Source organism: Cyprinus carpio, chromosome A15 (assembly GCF_018340385.1).
Source record: "Cyprinus carpio isolate SPL01 chromosome A15, ASM1834038v1, whole genome shotgun sequence".
Classification (NCBI taxonomy): Eukaryota; Metazoa; Chordata; class Actinopteri; order Cypriniformes; family Cyprinidae; genus Cyprinus; species Cyprinus carpio.
In genome coordinates this window covers 18826915-18842602 of record NC_056586.1, presented here as the reverse complement: position 1 = coordinate 18842602, position 15688 = coordinate 18826915, and the positions used below count along the sequence as shown (strand labels likewise).

General features: G+C 34.4%; 4 pseudogenes across 1 annotated transcript; 1 reads left to right on the top strand and 3 right to left on the bottom strand.

The window, feature by feature from the left end:
- The first annotated feature begins 55 nt into the window (after positions 1-55).
- LOC109084112 lies at positions 56-2896 on the top strand (annotated as a pseudogene).
- Positions 2897-4642: 1746 nt separating this feature from the next.
- Positions 4643-5365, bottom strand: LOC109084113 (annotated as a pseudogene).
- A 3803-nt stretch (positions 5366-9168) lies between these two features.
- LOC122147792 lies at positions 9169-9824 on the bottom strand (annotated as a pseudogene). The gene has a single exon (XR_006161841.1). The product of XR_006161841.1 is annotated as an olfactory receptor 52K1-like (transcript).
- A 3304-nt stretch (positions 9825-13128) lies between these two features.
- Positions 13129-13779, bottom strand: LOC109084114 (annotated as a pseudogene).
- Positions 13780-15688: the final 1909 nt, after the last annotated feature.

Genomic DNA, 15688 nt, shown 5'->3' with positions numbered 1-15688 from the left:
ATACCTTTTGTTAAAATGTATTCAGTATATGCGAATGCAATAAAGGTTTTAAACATTCTTTTAAGTTAATGAAAATTGTCATATACTGTTAAAATAAATAAATACATTAATAAATACCGGTACTTTTCTGCTAGGATATTTCCATTAACCATAAAACACAATGCAATGAAGTGCAAAACTCAAAATAGAGGTAAAACACCTGAAATAAATGCAGAAAATTCTTTCTGTGATTTTTACAGTTTACATAGGCTAAATATATATGAATTCTGCAAAACTATCCTAAACCTTTAGATTAAAAGGTTTTTAACCCCATAAAGACTGACATAAAATAATGAAATAATAGTCAGAATTTTTTTATTTATTTTATTATTATTATTATTTTATGGACCAGCATATTGAAATAAATAAATATTCCATATGTCTTTTATTGAGAATCACATTTGATACATCAGGCATTAAGGCTCATACAGTATGTTATAGAAGAATATGGAGCTCTTACTTAAGGAGGGGGAAAAAACACCTCAGTTTTATTCAGAGGCCAAAACTGAGCTGCAGATGCTGATATTTATATGACCAGAAAGTAACTTAAAATTCTGATAGCTTGTAAGGTAAATCAGTGAGATCTTCATAAAAGTAGAAGACTGCTTACATTCAAGATAAGTAAATATCAATGAGCACTCTTTATCTCCTAGTAATATTTACGTGCATAGTAAAACATAATGCAATGCGACACAATGATGATTAAGTTGATTGTTGATTGATGATTGATAAGATATACATCCCTCAAAAGCCTGGTGTATCATATTTGAAACTCATATTTTAACATCTATATTTAATCAAGAAAACAAGTTGTTTCACTCTAGTAATGTTAATCTTAGTAAAGAAGTCACAGCAAAGTTCAACAAAGATTTGATTGTGTTGATAATTTCAGTTTAACAAAGTTCAGTTCAACAAAGATGTTAATCCATTGCATGATGAAATAGTCCCACTGGAACAAAAGGTCAAATGAACGTGGACCTGAGGTCTGGAGATTCTCTTAATAAATTCTCCATGGAGATTTTTTTAGAGGTCTCAAGGTCAATTCCCTAAGCATAATTCAAGCTAATTATTTAAAACAATTATGCACATTTCCCATGCTTGTTTTTGAGAGTGCCTTTTAAGTAAACAACAGTCTTATACTTTTAGACAGTATTAATGAAAATGTTAACTATGAAATAATTTGGAGGGTCGCTGCTTGGAATGGGTTTTATGTGGTAATTTAATAATGTAACAAATTAAAAAAAAAGTTTAGTTTAGTATTTAAGTATTTAGTATCTTTAGTATTTATTAGTAGAGTACTTAATATATTTCCCTCTGTTCATTATTATTGTAAACAACACTGAATCTTTAGTTGTAATCATACATGCTGTTATATAGTGAATTGCAGGAATGAGTAAATAGCACAGTCTGCTAATCAAGGAAGTACCTTGCCACAATAACACACACTAATGAGTTTTTGTTTCCCCAAAGTCTTCATTTACCTGTTTCTTTCTTCTTGATGAGCTGGAACTCTTTTGTGGATGAAGCCCTAAATTAACACAACCCTTTAGTATTCTCCAGGGACAGGGCAAATCATTACAGTATTGAACTTTGAACTTTTTGACAGTTTTCACACACAAACATATATAATTTAATCTATTGAGTTTCTATTAGATGAAAAAATGCCAAACATACATGGGGCCATGCCAACCTATATATAGAGAGGCATTTATATACCCATACAGATCTGTCCAATGAATGGACAAGCAAGCCAAGTGACAGACTGAGAAGAAAAGCAAATCTGCAGAGAAAACATTGTGATTGAAAAAAACTGATGGCGGACATTATTTATTAGATGCCACATAATCAATTCAAGGGAATATGCTACAGAATGATTGATTTATATGATTATTTGGTTGGTTGCTAACGTTATTATTATTATTATTATTATAAGGATTATTTTGCTACAAAGGACCATGTGCTCTCAAAATGTTTCAGCAAAAAAAAAACATTTCTGAATTTGTGATTTCAGGATTTGACTGTAGAGCACAAACTGCCCATTGGAGTTGTTTTGCTGGTGGTATAGCCTACAGTATATGTTTGAGATGCTTGCTAACACTGCAAATATATGTTTTGTTGCCACAGACAAGTGTTTGCTCCAACCCATGTACATTTTCCTTTGCAACTTGGCTTTATTGGACATATTGTACAGCAGCAGTGCCTGTCTAATCTGCTTCCTTTTCATTGGTTATAAAGCCATATCTTATATCCCTTGTGTTCTTCAGATGTATGCATTTGCCTGTCCTATATACAAATAGTGATTGCTGTTCTTCTGAGAATGACCTCAAAGGCAGACAAGAAGAAAATGTTTCATATATTCTTTTCTCACTTAATAGTTTGTTTTTAAGCTCAGGTGTTCGTATGAATAGTCTTACCCGGAATGGTGTAGTTTTAATATTAGGAACTTAATGGACTATTGGTAGGGGCCAACTTTGGCCCTTCTCTAGTAAATCCTTTTATATACTGTTTCATAACCAAATAAATCAGAAAAAAATACTTAGAATTGTGTCAAAAGTTGCACCTGAATAAAGTCTTGATGAAGCACAGACAGTGTGTGACCAGTGGATTTGTTTCTAGGTCTTTCTTACTGTATTTTAAAACATGCATACAATCATTCAAAAGTTTAAACGATTTTAAAATGTTTTTGAAAGAACTATGTAATGCTCACAAAATGCCTATTAGATATTTAATCAAAAATACAATAAAAAATAATACTACTGTGAAATGTTATTACAGTTTAATAAATGTTTTCTATTTTAATATAATTTAAAATGTAATTTCTTCCTGTGATGTAAAAGTCATCTTTGGTGCCATGTGAACCTTTAGAAATCATTCTGATATGCTGATTTGGTACTCAAGAAATATTGCTTATCATTATAAATGTTGAAAACAGTGGTGCTGCTTAATATGTTTGTGAAAACCATGATACATTTCTCAGGATTCTTGATGAATAGAAAGTTCAAAAGGGCAGCATTTATTTAAAATAGAAATCATTGTTAACATTATAAATGTCTTTACTGTCACTTTTGATCAGTTTAATGCATCCCTGCTGAATAAAACTATTAATTACTTTAAAAAGCAAAATAAATAAATAAATCTTACTTGACCCCAAATTTTTTAATTGTAGTGTATATTCACAGTATTGGAATAAATCAAGGATCATTAGGTAAAAAAACAACATCACTAATAAAGTCAGCAAATGATAGTCTCACAACAGTACCCACATAGTTTATTCAAACTACAATGCATGCTGGGAGCTTTGCAAACCCTTGACAATTCAAAACATTCTCTAATATGAAACTGATTGATTAGACAACCCTTTGTATGCTATTTAGAACAACATTTGGGAGAATATTGTTGATATAACACATTTGGTTTTGTTTTGTTTTTCCCTGTTGTACATTTTTTAAGTAGTGATTGTGTAAATAGTTGGTGTTTATAAGAAACTTCCTATCTTAATTCTTGACTTAAGATTTAAACGGTTCTATTTCCTAAATGAAATTGCCATTGTTACTAAACAGATAGAATAGGATTCTGAGTTAGGATGTTTATGTAATACAACCTATATCACTCTTTAGACCCCTTATTGTTGTTGTGTAGTGCATATCTAAGAGCACATACAAAAGGGAGGAGGCACACTATTACAATTCTTGGAGTGTCTCTAATAACTCAAATAATATAACATTGTAATAAAGCTTTATATTGGAGTTATGAAAGACTCACTCATCAGTTGATTTACACAGAAACATTTTTTTCAAAGGGCATTTATGCATTTCATAATCTTCAAAGTGCAAATGGTCAACTGCAGTGCATTGTTTCTGGTCTTTTCTGCCATCTAGTGGGTAAATGAGAGAATGAAGCTTCATGATTTTACACTGAAATACCCAATGACATACACAGGCAAATATCCTTGACTGTGTTTTATATTAGATATGTTCATATGAATTATTTTGACTTCTAGTGTTCTTAAGTGTGAAACAGCTCCGAAGATAATTTCTCTTGATTCCCCCATGAATGCTAATATAATCACTATCAAATAAGATATATTTTTAAAATGCATTAAAGGTATATTTGATGATTGTATGAGAAGTGCTTTTAGTATGTTTGTGTTTTATTCTATGTTTTATTCATTTTAAAGTCAATCAGGCTCTCAAATTTACAATTTTTTTATGGACACTGGAACCTACTACATTATGAAACAGTATTTTGTTTACCTAATTATTAATTTAGCTAACACATTAGCTTCACATGTGTTTGTGAATGACTGGATAAAACATCTAAATATGTGATATTTACAAATACTACAGCACTAGAAATAAGTGAATAAAAATCCTGGACTAGAGACAAATAAAATTAAATTAACCAAACAATATTTCTGTCATTTATTTTCTTTTTTGCACTGAAAGATGCAAGATGCACAGAACTCATCATGAATACAATGAAATAATAATACATAATGCACTGGGTCAAACATTGGGTCTGAGACAAATTCAGGACATGTTAAACATAATTGACAAGTTTACAAATTACAAGTACTTTGAAAGGAATAAAATTGTTATCAATGTTAACCATTGGCCCCGTTTTTAATGATTTGTTGTGCCACTTTTGGCTTTCCCAGAAGTTTGACTCTGAGTTCATCAGTCTTTAAGCTGTAGATTATGGGGTTCAGCATTGGAGGAAGGGTAACCGAAACCGTCAGAATTGCTGTGAAAAGATCCACATTCTGAACCAGTCGCAGGTTCCCTAGTATATATGCTAGAATGACAGGCATATAATAGAGCAGGACCAGCAGCAGGTGAGTGAGACAAGTGTGGAAGGCCTTCCAACGCTGTGATATGGATGCAATCCGTGTCACAGCAACCACTACAATCACATAGGTGAAAATAATAAAAGTCAAAGGGCCCAGTAAAGCAGTCAGAGTCTTAGCTGTAGCCAGTTGTCGGTTGTAAGAAATGTCTGTACAAGCCAATTTGTAGACCGGGCCATGTTCACAACAGCAGCTCTGCACCTCTCTGGAGCTACAGTAAGGGAGTCTGGCTGCAAAAATGACTGGGAAAATCTCCAGCAAAATAACCAGAGACCAAATCCCTGCTATTATGAGCAGCATCCTAAGGTTGGTGTTTATTGTAGAGTAACGCAGAGGCCAGCAGATCGCAATCAGACGGTCATACGCCAAAAGAGCAAGAGAGAAAGATTCCATGTCACCAAAAAAATGCATGAAGAACATTTGGGAAAAACATGCTCCAAATGAAACATAATTCTGATTGAATGCAAAAACAGGCACCATCTGAGGAATAATAACACTATTCATTGAGATGTCAACAATGGCTAGATTACATACAGCAAGATACTTGGGATTCTGTAAGCTGGAGTTCATTAGGACGACAGCCAGGAGAACAAGGTTTCCCAGCAAGGTGATGATGTAGATGATCGCTAAGGCCAAAATGAGGTAGTTTTTGTTTTCCAAATTGCGGAAGGCAGTTAAATAAAAACCTTTATTGAAAGAATTTGTTCCATTGCTGAAAGCAACTGAAAAATTCATTTGAACTCTGGCAAATCTGAAACAAATATACAATTAATACATTTTCAGCTTTTACAAATTCAGTTTAAGACAGGAAAAAAACATAAAGATATTTTCTACAATTAACATTAACAAAAACAGAAGAGGAAATGTGTGAATTAGCACTGAAGCAGCAGATTATATTGGTCCATTTCATTTTTTATAAAATCAGCCTCGTATTACCTTCAATCGTAAAACTAAAAACAAGCACTGCAACAGAAAAACAGTGAAAATAAAACAAACAACAATTGGAAATTAAACAGTTACAAATAATACCCACCAACTGCTCTGTAAATCTTGCTTTGGATTGAAATCCTGCAGTGTTACAGGAAAAAGGGATTTATAAAGGACTCTTAAACTAATGACCAGGGTCTAATGGGTTTAATTATCCACAGTGTACAAACAAAGAAATAATTACCTTAACTGAGGTCTTGTTGTTTAGCAAAAATGTTTCTCATGAGTATTTAATTACTGGTGTAATTATGTCCATAAAGCTGTTGATGTATGTAGGTATGAAAGTGGTTTCACACTTTTGGCCCACAGAGGCAAACAAGGTTAAAAAAAAAAAAAAAAAATTGTAACAAAGGCAAGATGTTATCATTGGCGAATTAAAATTAAATGTCTCATTAATCTAATCTCTCATTAGCCTCTATACTGTGGTAGAGGTATATCTATAGTATATCTATAGAAAAGTAAAAATAATGAGGGCATGGAAAAAAGTGACCTAATGTGACTTTGTTGAAATATGTATGTTTTGTGTTATCTATGAATAATATTTTCCAATTAACATCTCCACTAACAATGTCAGCAAATGGCAAAGCGATAAACCTATAACTTAAACATTATGTATTCATGCTGTGAAGTCACAAACCCATAAAATGGCAATATTGCTTAACAGAATTTTCACGAGGATGTGAGGAATACAGTGGGCATAGGAAAGAATCAGCCCCCTTTAAAATATATATTTACTCAGTGCAACTTATAACATCCAAATGAAAGATATAACACCAACATGTCAGAAAAAAATAAATAAAATTAAATAAAATTAAAAATAGAATCACTGAGTTGGAAGTAAAAAGAAAATTGACTTGTAAACTAAATTAGGTGTAGCTAATCACATTCTCCGTGGTACAAAGCCATTTGACTTTCAGCTGTGGTCTTATTTTTATTTTTTTAGGTCAACATGAAAAGAGCTTTCCTGGAGCATTTCAGTCCTTGGCAGATGCAACTGAAGCAAACAATCAATTATAGTTGGCAAGGCACTGTCAAAAGATCTCCGGGATAAAGTTCTGGATAGACACAAGTCAGGAGATGGATACAAAAAAATTAAAAGGCTTTATTAATGTCTAGAATCACAGTGAAGTCTATTATTAAGAAGTGGAAGGTATTTGGTACAACACAGACCCTCCCTGATCAGGACATCACTTCAAACTGGATGAAAGAGCCAGGGGGAAACTGGTCAGAGAGGCGAGCAAGAGGCCTACAGCAACTCTGAAACAGCTGCAGGAATTTATGACAAAGGGTGGCCACTGTGTGCATGTGACAACAATATCACAAATTCTCCACAAATGTGGTTTGTATGGGAGGGTTCCAAGAAAAAAAGCCATTCCTCAAGAAAGGCCACATGCAGTCACAGCTGAGCTTTGCCAAAACACACCTTGATGATTCTGAGGCAAACGAGACTAAAACTGAATTAATTAGCCTCAACACCAAACGATATGTCTGAAAAAATGGATGGGGCAAAATACAATCAAATTCTTGAGGAAAATCTGCTGCCCTCTGCCAGAAAGTTGTCAATGGGAAGAAGGTTTACCTTCCAACATCACAATGAAACAAAGCACACAGAAAATCTGAGCACACAGTGGTTGAAGGAGAAAAGGGTGAATGTCCTTGCATGGCCTAGTCAGAGATTAGACTACACTGAAAATCTGTGGAATGACTGGAAGACTGCAGTCCACAAACAGTCACCATCAAATTTAACTGAACTTGAGCAGTTCTGCAAAGAAGAGTGGGCAAATATTGCAAAGTCTAAATGTGCAAAATTAGTAGAGAGAGAGACTTTTGTATCATCTCGTTTGGATTACTGCAATGCATTGTATCTGGGTGTGAGTCAGGCTTCTCTCTCTTGCCTGCAGCTTTGTTCCAAAATTCAGCTGCTTCTAACAGGTACTAAAAAGAGAGAGGATCTGTGCTAATTAGACAAAACTTAATACCTGTACAATTTAGAATTCAATACAAAGTGCTGCTCAAGTTTTTAAAGCTTTGCATGGTTCAGCACCTGGGTACATTTCTGATTTAATTTGTCTGTATCAATCTAACAGGTCTCTGTGGTCCGATGATCAGTTAAACCTTATAGTTCCTCGATCTCGCTTAAAATGCAAAGGTGATTGGGCTTTCTCTGCAGCTCCCAATTTCTGATTTAATTTGTCTGTATTTCTGTTAATAATGCACTCCTACATTTAGTGCTTTTCAAAGTGCTCTAAAAACTCACGTTTTACTTAGCATTTGGAAATGTTTTGTAAATGTTTGCTGTTGTGTGCTATGTTTTTTGTTTTTGTTTGTTTGTTTGTTTTTTAGTGGTTTCTGTCTCTGATTTTATGCTTCTTTATATTTAATTTTTATGTACAGCACTTTGGTTCCACTTTGTGGTGTTGAAAGTGCTTTATAAATAAAATTGAGTTCAGTTCAGTTGAGAATTCTATCAACTGCAGTGAAAGAGTGTTTCTTGTCTTTCTCTGCCATCTAGTGGGAAAGCGTTGCATCCACATATTTTTTTAATAAAATATGCAATAAACTTATTCTTAATTTTAAGTGTATCTTATATTTATTGTTGTTTCTTTATTAATATTGCTGACTGTTCTGTTCTTTACTGCTAATTTTATTCAGAATCCCCTCCAAAAATGCAGACAATAAAAGAACCATATATTTTTCAGATTTTTAAAAAATGTATTATAAAATAAAAATCATATTTGATTACTGTATATAAGTGCTTTTAATGTGCTGCTTGTTGCTGTATTTATCTCACTATAGTCACTGTCTCATAACTGTTTTCTAAGGACAGTGGGTCTTACAGTGACCTCTGAATTTTATGAAATTATGAAGCACTAATTATTTTGATTCCCTTTAATCACTTGTGAATAGCTGAATCAAAAAAAAATTGATAATTACAAATGCAAATGGGCTTGAATTGAGTGAATATGAAAAAGACGCTTTATGCTTTGTTGAGAAAACACTGCCGTTGCTCATCTGCTGGACTGCATGAATTCTGTGTAACGTATGGCTAAAACTTCAATGGTATTAATCAGTGCAAACTAAACTTTTTTATTATCTGATCTTTTTTGCAAGTAAACATACCATGAATACAAAGCAAAAATCTTATACAATGCAAACATTGGGTTTTACACAAATCCATAGCATTTAAAAGATATATCTCTGTAAATGATCATATTTTATAAAGTGCATTTTTTTTGCTAAACATGGATTATAATGTGATATATTAAAGAAGTATATCTCCTACTATGGGGAAAAGACAAAGATCTTGTTAACCATTGGCCTCATTTTTAATGATCTGTTGTGCCACTTTTGGCTTTCCGAGAAGCTTGACTATCTTGTCTCTGAGTTCATCAGTCTTTAAGCTGTAGATGATGGGGTTCAGCATTGGGGGGATGGTAACAGAAACGGTCAGAACTGCTGTGTAAAGGTCAAAATTCTGAATTAAACGCAGATTCCCTAGTACATATGCCAGCATGACAGGCATATAATAGAGCAGGACCAGCAGCAGGTGAGTGAGACAGGTGTGGAAGGCCTTCCAACGCTGTGATATGGATGCAATCCGTGTCACAGCAACCACTACAATCGCATAGGTGAAAATAATAAAAGTCAAAGGGCCTAGTAAAGCAGTCAGAGTCTTAGCTGTACCCAGTTGTCGGTTGAAAGAAGTGTCCGTACAAGCCAACTTATAGACTGGACTGTGTTCACAACAGCAGCTCTGTACCTCTCTGGAGCTACAGTAAGGGAGTCTGGCTGCAAAAATGACTGGGAAAATCTCCAGCAGAACAACCAGAGACCAAATCCCTGCTATTATGAGCAGCATCCTCAGGTTGGTGTTTATTGTAGAGTAACGCAGAGGCCAGCAGATCGCAATCAGACGGTCATACGCCAAAAGAGCAAGAGAGAAAGATTCCATGTCACCAAAAAAATGCATGAAGAACATTTGAGAATTTGGAACAGAAAAACATGCTCCAAATGAAACATAATTCTGATTAAATGCAAAAACAGGCACCATTTGAGGAATAATAACACTATTCACTGAAATGTCAACAATGGCTAGATTACATACAGCAAGATACTTGGGATTCTGTAAGCTGGAGTTCATTAGGACGACAGCCAGGAGAACAAGGTTACCCAGCAAGGTGATGATGTAGATGATCGCTAAGGCCAAAATGAGGTAGTTTTTGTTTTCCAAATTGCGGAAGGCGGTTAAATAAAAACCTTTATTGAAAGAATTTGTTCCATTGCTGAAAATTTAAAACTGAAAAATTCATTTGAACCCCAAATCTGAAACAAAAAGAAGAAGAAAAAAAGTAGGATTATTACACAAGTAAAAGTTTCCAGCCATAAATGATTCAGTTTCAGGTAAAATGATTGGAAAAGACACTTTGAAGAGCCAATGACTTTCATTAACAAAGTATGAGCGGATTTAGGAACTGAGCTAACATTGAAATCTTATTATATTTTTCCATCTCATTGGTATAGAATCCATCTTTACAGATTGTAACAGAAAATAGTGACAAAACCATTAGTGTAAGTGTTCCACTGCAAATAGAAGTTAACAGAATTTTCACGAGATGTGAGAATACAGTGGGCATAGAAAGAATCAGCCCCCTTTAAAATATTATTTACTCATTGTTGCCAAACATAACATCCAAAGGAAAGATATAACCCACATGTCAGAAATAAAATAAATACAATAAATAAAATTACAAAATCACTGAGTTGGAAGTAAAAAAAAGAAATTGACTTGTAACCTAATTAGGTGTAAGCTAATCACATTCTCAGTGGTACAAAGCCATTTGACTTTCAGGCTGTGGTCTTATTGTATAATTTTTTTATCTCAACAATGAAAAGAGCTTTCCTGGAGCGTTTCAGTCCTTGGCAGTTGCAACTGAAGCAAACAATACAATTATAGTTTGCAAGGCACTGTCAAAAGATCCTCCGGGGATTAAGTTGTGGAATAGACACAATCAGAGATGGATACAAAAAAAAAATTAAAAGGCTTTATTAATGTCTAGAACCACAGTGAAGTCTATTATTAAGAAGTTGGAAGGTATTTGGTACAACACAGACCCTCCCTGATCAGGACATCACTTCAAACTGGATGAAAGAGCCTAGGGCCAGGGGAAACTGGTCAGAGAGGCGAGCAAGAGGCCTACAGCAACTCTGAAACAGCTGCAGGGAATTTATGACAAAGGGTGGCGCACTGTGTGCATGTGACAACAATATCACAAATTCTCCACAAATGTGGTTTGTATGGGAGGGTTCCAAGAAAAAAAGCCATTCCTCAAGAAAGGCCACATGCAGTCACAGCTGAGCTTTGCCCAACAACACACCTTGATGATTCTGAGGCAAACGAGGACTAAAACTGAATTAACTTAGCCTCAACACCAAAGCGATATGTTCTGAAAAAAAATGGATGGGGCAAAAATACAATCAAATTCTTGAGGAAAATCTGCTGCCCTCTGCCAGAAAGTTGTCATTGGGAAGAAGGGTTTACCTTCCAACATCACAATGAAACAAAGCACACAGAAAAATCTGAGCACACAGTGGTTGAAGGAGAAAAGGGTGAATGTCCTTGCATGGCCTAGTCAGAGATTAGACTACACTGAAAATCTGTGGAATGACTGGAAGACTGCAGTCCACAAACAGTCACCATCAAATTTAATTGAACTTGAGCAGTTTCTGCAAAGAAGAGTGGGCAAATATTGCAAAGTCTAAATGTGCAAAATTAGTAGAGAGAGAGACTTTTGTATCATCTCGTTTGGATTACTGCAATGCATTGTATCTGGGTGTGAGTCAGGCTTCTCTCTCTTGCCTGCAGCTTGTTCAAAATTCAGCTGCTTCTAACAGGTACTAAAAAGAGAGAGGATCTGTGCTAATTAGACAAAACTTAATACCTGTACAATTTAGAATTCAATACAAAGTGCTGCTCAAGTTTTTAAAGCTTTGCATGGTTCAGCACCTGGGTACATTTCTGATTTAATTTGTCTGTATCAATCTAACAGGTCTCTGTGGTCCGATGATCAGTTAAACCTTATAGTTCCTCGATCTCGCTTAAAATGCAAAGGTGATTGGGCTTTCTCTGCAGCTCCCAGGCTTTGGAATGACCTTCCATTGTCTGTTTAATCATCTCCTACATTTAGTGCTTTTCAAAGTGCTCTAAAAACTCACGTTTTACTTAGCATTTGGAAATGTTTTTGTAAATGTTTTGCTGCCCAGGCTTTGTGTGCTATGTTTTTTGTTTGTTTGTTTGTTTGTCCAGGCTTTCTCTGTTTTTTGCTTCTTTATATTTAATTTTTATGTACAGCACTTTGGTTCCACTTTGGTGGTTTGTTGAAAGGTGCTTTATAAATAAAAATGAGTTGAGTTCAGTTGAGAAATTCTATCAACTGCAGTGAAAGAGTGTTTCTTGTCTTTCTCTGCCATCTAGTTGGGAAAGCGTTGCATCCACAATATTTTTTTAATAAAATATGCAATAAACTTATTCTTAATTTTAAGTGTATCTTATATTTATTGTTGTTTCTTTATTAATATTGCTGACCACTCGTGTTCTTTACTGCTAATTTTATTCAGAATCCCCTCCAAAAATGCAGACAATAAAAGAACCATATATTTTTCAGATTTTTTAAAAATGTATTATAGAATAAAAATCATATTTGATTACTGTATATAAGTGCTTTTAATGTGCTGCTTGTTGCTGTATTTATCTCACTATAGTCACTGTCTCATAACTGTTTTCTAAGGACAGTGGGTCTTACAGTGACCCTCTGAAATTTTATGAAATTATGAAGCACTAATTATTTTGATTCCCTTTAATCACTTGTGAATAGCTGAATCAAAAAAAATTGATAATTACAAATGCAAATGGGCTTGAATTGAGTGAATATGAAAAAGACGCTTTATGCTTGAGAAACACTGCCGTGCTCATCTGCTGGACTGCATGAATTCTGTGTAACGTATGGCTAAACTTCAATGGTATTAATCAGTGCAAACTAAACTTTTATTATCTGATCTTTTTTGCAAGTAACATACCATGAATACAAAGCAAAAATCTTATACAATGCAAACATTGGGTTTTACACAAATCCATAGCATTTAAAAGATATATCTCTGTAAATGATCATATTTTATAAGTGCATTTTGCTAAACATGGATTATAATGTGATATATTAAAGAAGTATATCTCCTACTATGGGGAAAAGACAAAGATCTTGTTAACCATTGGCCTCATTTTTAATGATCTGTTGTGCCACTTTTGGCTTTCCGAGAAGCTTGACTATCTTGTCTCTGAGTTCATCAGTCTTTAAGCTGTAGATGATGGGGTTCAGCATTGGGGGGATGGTAACAGAAACGGTCAGAAACTGCTGTGTAAAGGTCAAAATTCTGAATTAAACGCATGATTCCCTAGTACATATGCCAGCATGACAGGCATATAATAGAGCAGGACCAGCAGCAGGTGAGTGAGACAGGTGTGGAAGGCCTTCCAACGGTGTGATATGGATGCAATCCGTGTCACAGCAACCACTACAATCACATAGGTGAAAATAATAAAAGTCAAAGGGGCCTAGTAAAGCAGTCAGAGTCTTAGCTGTACCCAGTTGTTGTCAGGTTGAAAGAAGTGGTCCGTACAAGCCACTTATAGACTGGACTGTGTTCACAACAGCAGCCTGTACCTCTCTGGAGCTACAGTAAGGGAGTCTGGCTGCAAAAATGACTGGGAAAATCTCCAGCAGAACAACCAGAGACCAAATCCCTGCTATTATGAGCAGCATCCTCAGGTTGGTGTTTATTGTAGAGTAACGCAGAGGCCAGCAGATCGCAATCAGACGGTCATACGCCAAAAGAGCAAGAGAGAAAGATTCCATGTCACCAAAAAAATGCATGAAGAACATTTGAGAAAAACATGCTCCAAATGAAACATAATTCTGATTAAATGCAAAAACAGGCACCATTTGAGGAATAATAACACTATTCACTGAAAATGTCAACAATGGCTAGATTACATACAGCAAGATACTTGGGATTCTGTAAGCTGGAGTTCATTAGGACGACAGCCAGGAGAACAAAGGTTACCCAGCAAGGTGATGATGTAGATGATTGCTAAGGCCAAAATGAGGTAGTTTTTGTTTTCCAAATTGCGGAAGGCGGTTAAATAAAAACCCTTATTGAAAGAATTTGTTCCATTGCTGAAAACAACTGAAAAATTCATTTGAACCCCAAATCTGAAACAAAAAGAAGAAGAAAAAAAAGTAGGATTATTACACAAGTAAAAGTTTCCAGCCATAAAAGATTCAGTTTCAGGTAAAATGTTTGGAAAAGACACTTTGAAGAGCCAATGACTTTCATTAACAAAGTATGAGCGGATTTAGGAACTGAGCTAACATTGAAATCTTATTATATTTTTCCATCTCATTGGTATAGAATCAATCTTACATTGTAACAGAAAATAGTGACAAAACCATTAGAAGTGTTCACTGCAAATAGAAGTTAAGTGAACAAACAAATAAAATACCTACTGATTTCTCTTGAAATCTTGCTTTGGATTGAAATCAGGCCGTGTGAAAGGAAAACTGATTTTTAAAGGGCTTCTAAACTGATGACCAGGGTCTAATGGGTCTAATTAACCACTGTTGTGCAAACAAAAATATAATTACCTTGATTGAAGTCTTGTTATTTAACAAAAAAAGTTTCTCATGAGTATTTAATTAGTTTAATTATGTCCAAATAAAGCTTTTGTTGGTCTGTACACTTTTGACCCACAGAGGCATACAAATTCAAAACAAAAATGTTTTGCTCTGTCCTGTTAATGTGCAGGATTAGCAGTGTATGCAAAAGGCTATTGGCGCCTGTAACATACTTTTAATTTTTTAAATATTCAAAGGAAGTAAAAATAAATGTTCTACATACTATATTTGCATGAGTCCACTGCAGATAATTTGACATTGTAAGGTACAAAAAGGCCTTATGTCACCAAAAATTGTGGAAAAGTAATTTTTAAATAAAAATAAAATGTCAAATATGCCCCAGTTACGGTTATGTTGTCTCATGTCAAATTATGACCAGAAAAACATCTACACAAATCCACAAAACCAGTTTTATACATAAAAACTCCATAACCTGCTATAGACCTAAAGCTTTAGTTTATATAAAGATCATAATTAAAACAGACATTTGTAAAGCTATTTCAGATTTAACAATAATATAAAAGTATTCTATCCTCATATTGTAACTTTATGAAACTTTTGATTGATCATGCATATCCCTAGGAGACTCATTATCTTGTTTTGACAAACCTACTGTGATTCCCTGTAGAGACACCAGAAACAAACATGACTAATTTAAACTAAGTACATTAATTAAACTAATGACTAATTATGGTTGCTACAGTATACAAAAGGTTGACATGCAAGACTAACAACTAATGGGTCTCCAGGTAATAAGATGAGCTCATGATGACAGTTTTTTGACAGCCAATGATAGAAGAGTCTGCTGTGACATGACACTGTTTGATATAATATATTCTGACATGTTAGAAAAGCTCACCAACCTCTTGGAACATTGCATGCAAATGTCCCTAACAGCTGTTTGATCCATGTGTATATACTGTGGACTCTAAAAAAGCCAAAATAACAATAATTAGATGTATATCTAATAATCATTCAATACATTTAAAAATTGTATGACCGTGATTTCAATACAATAATATCTTTGTGCACATTAGGCCTATATTGTAAAGCAGGTCAGTATTACTGTCAATACTATCATATGCTTTGG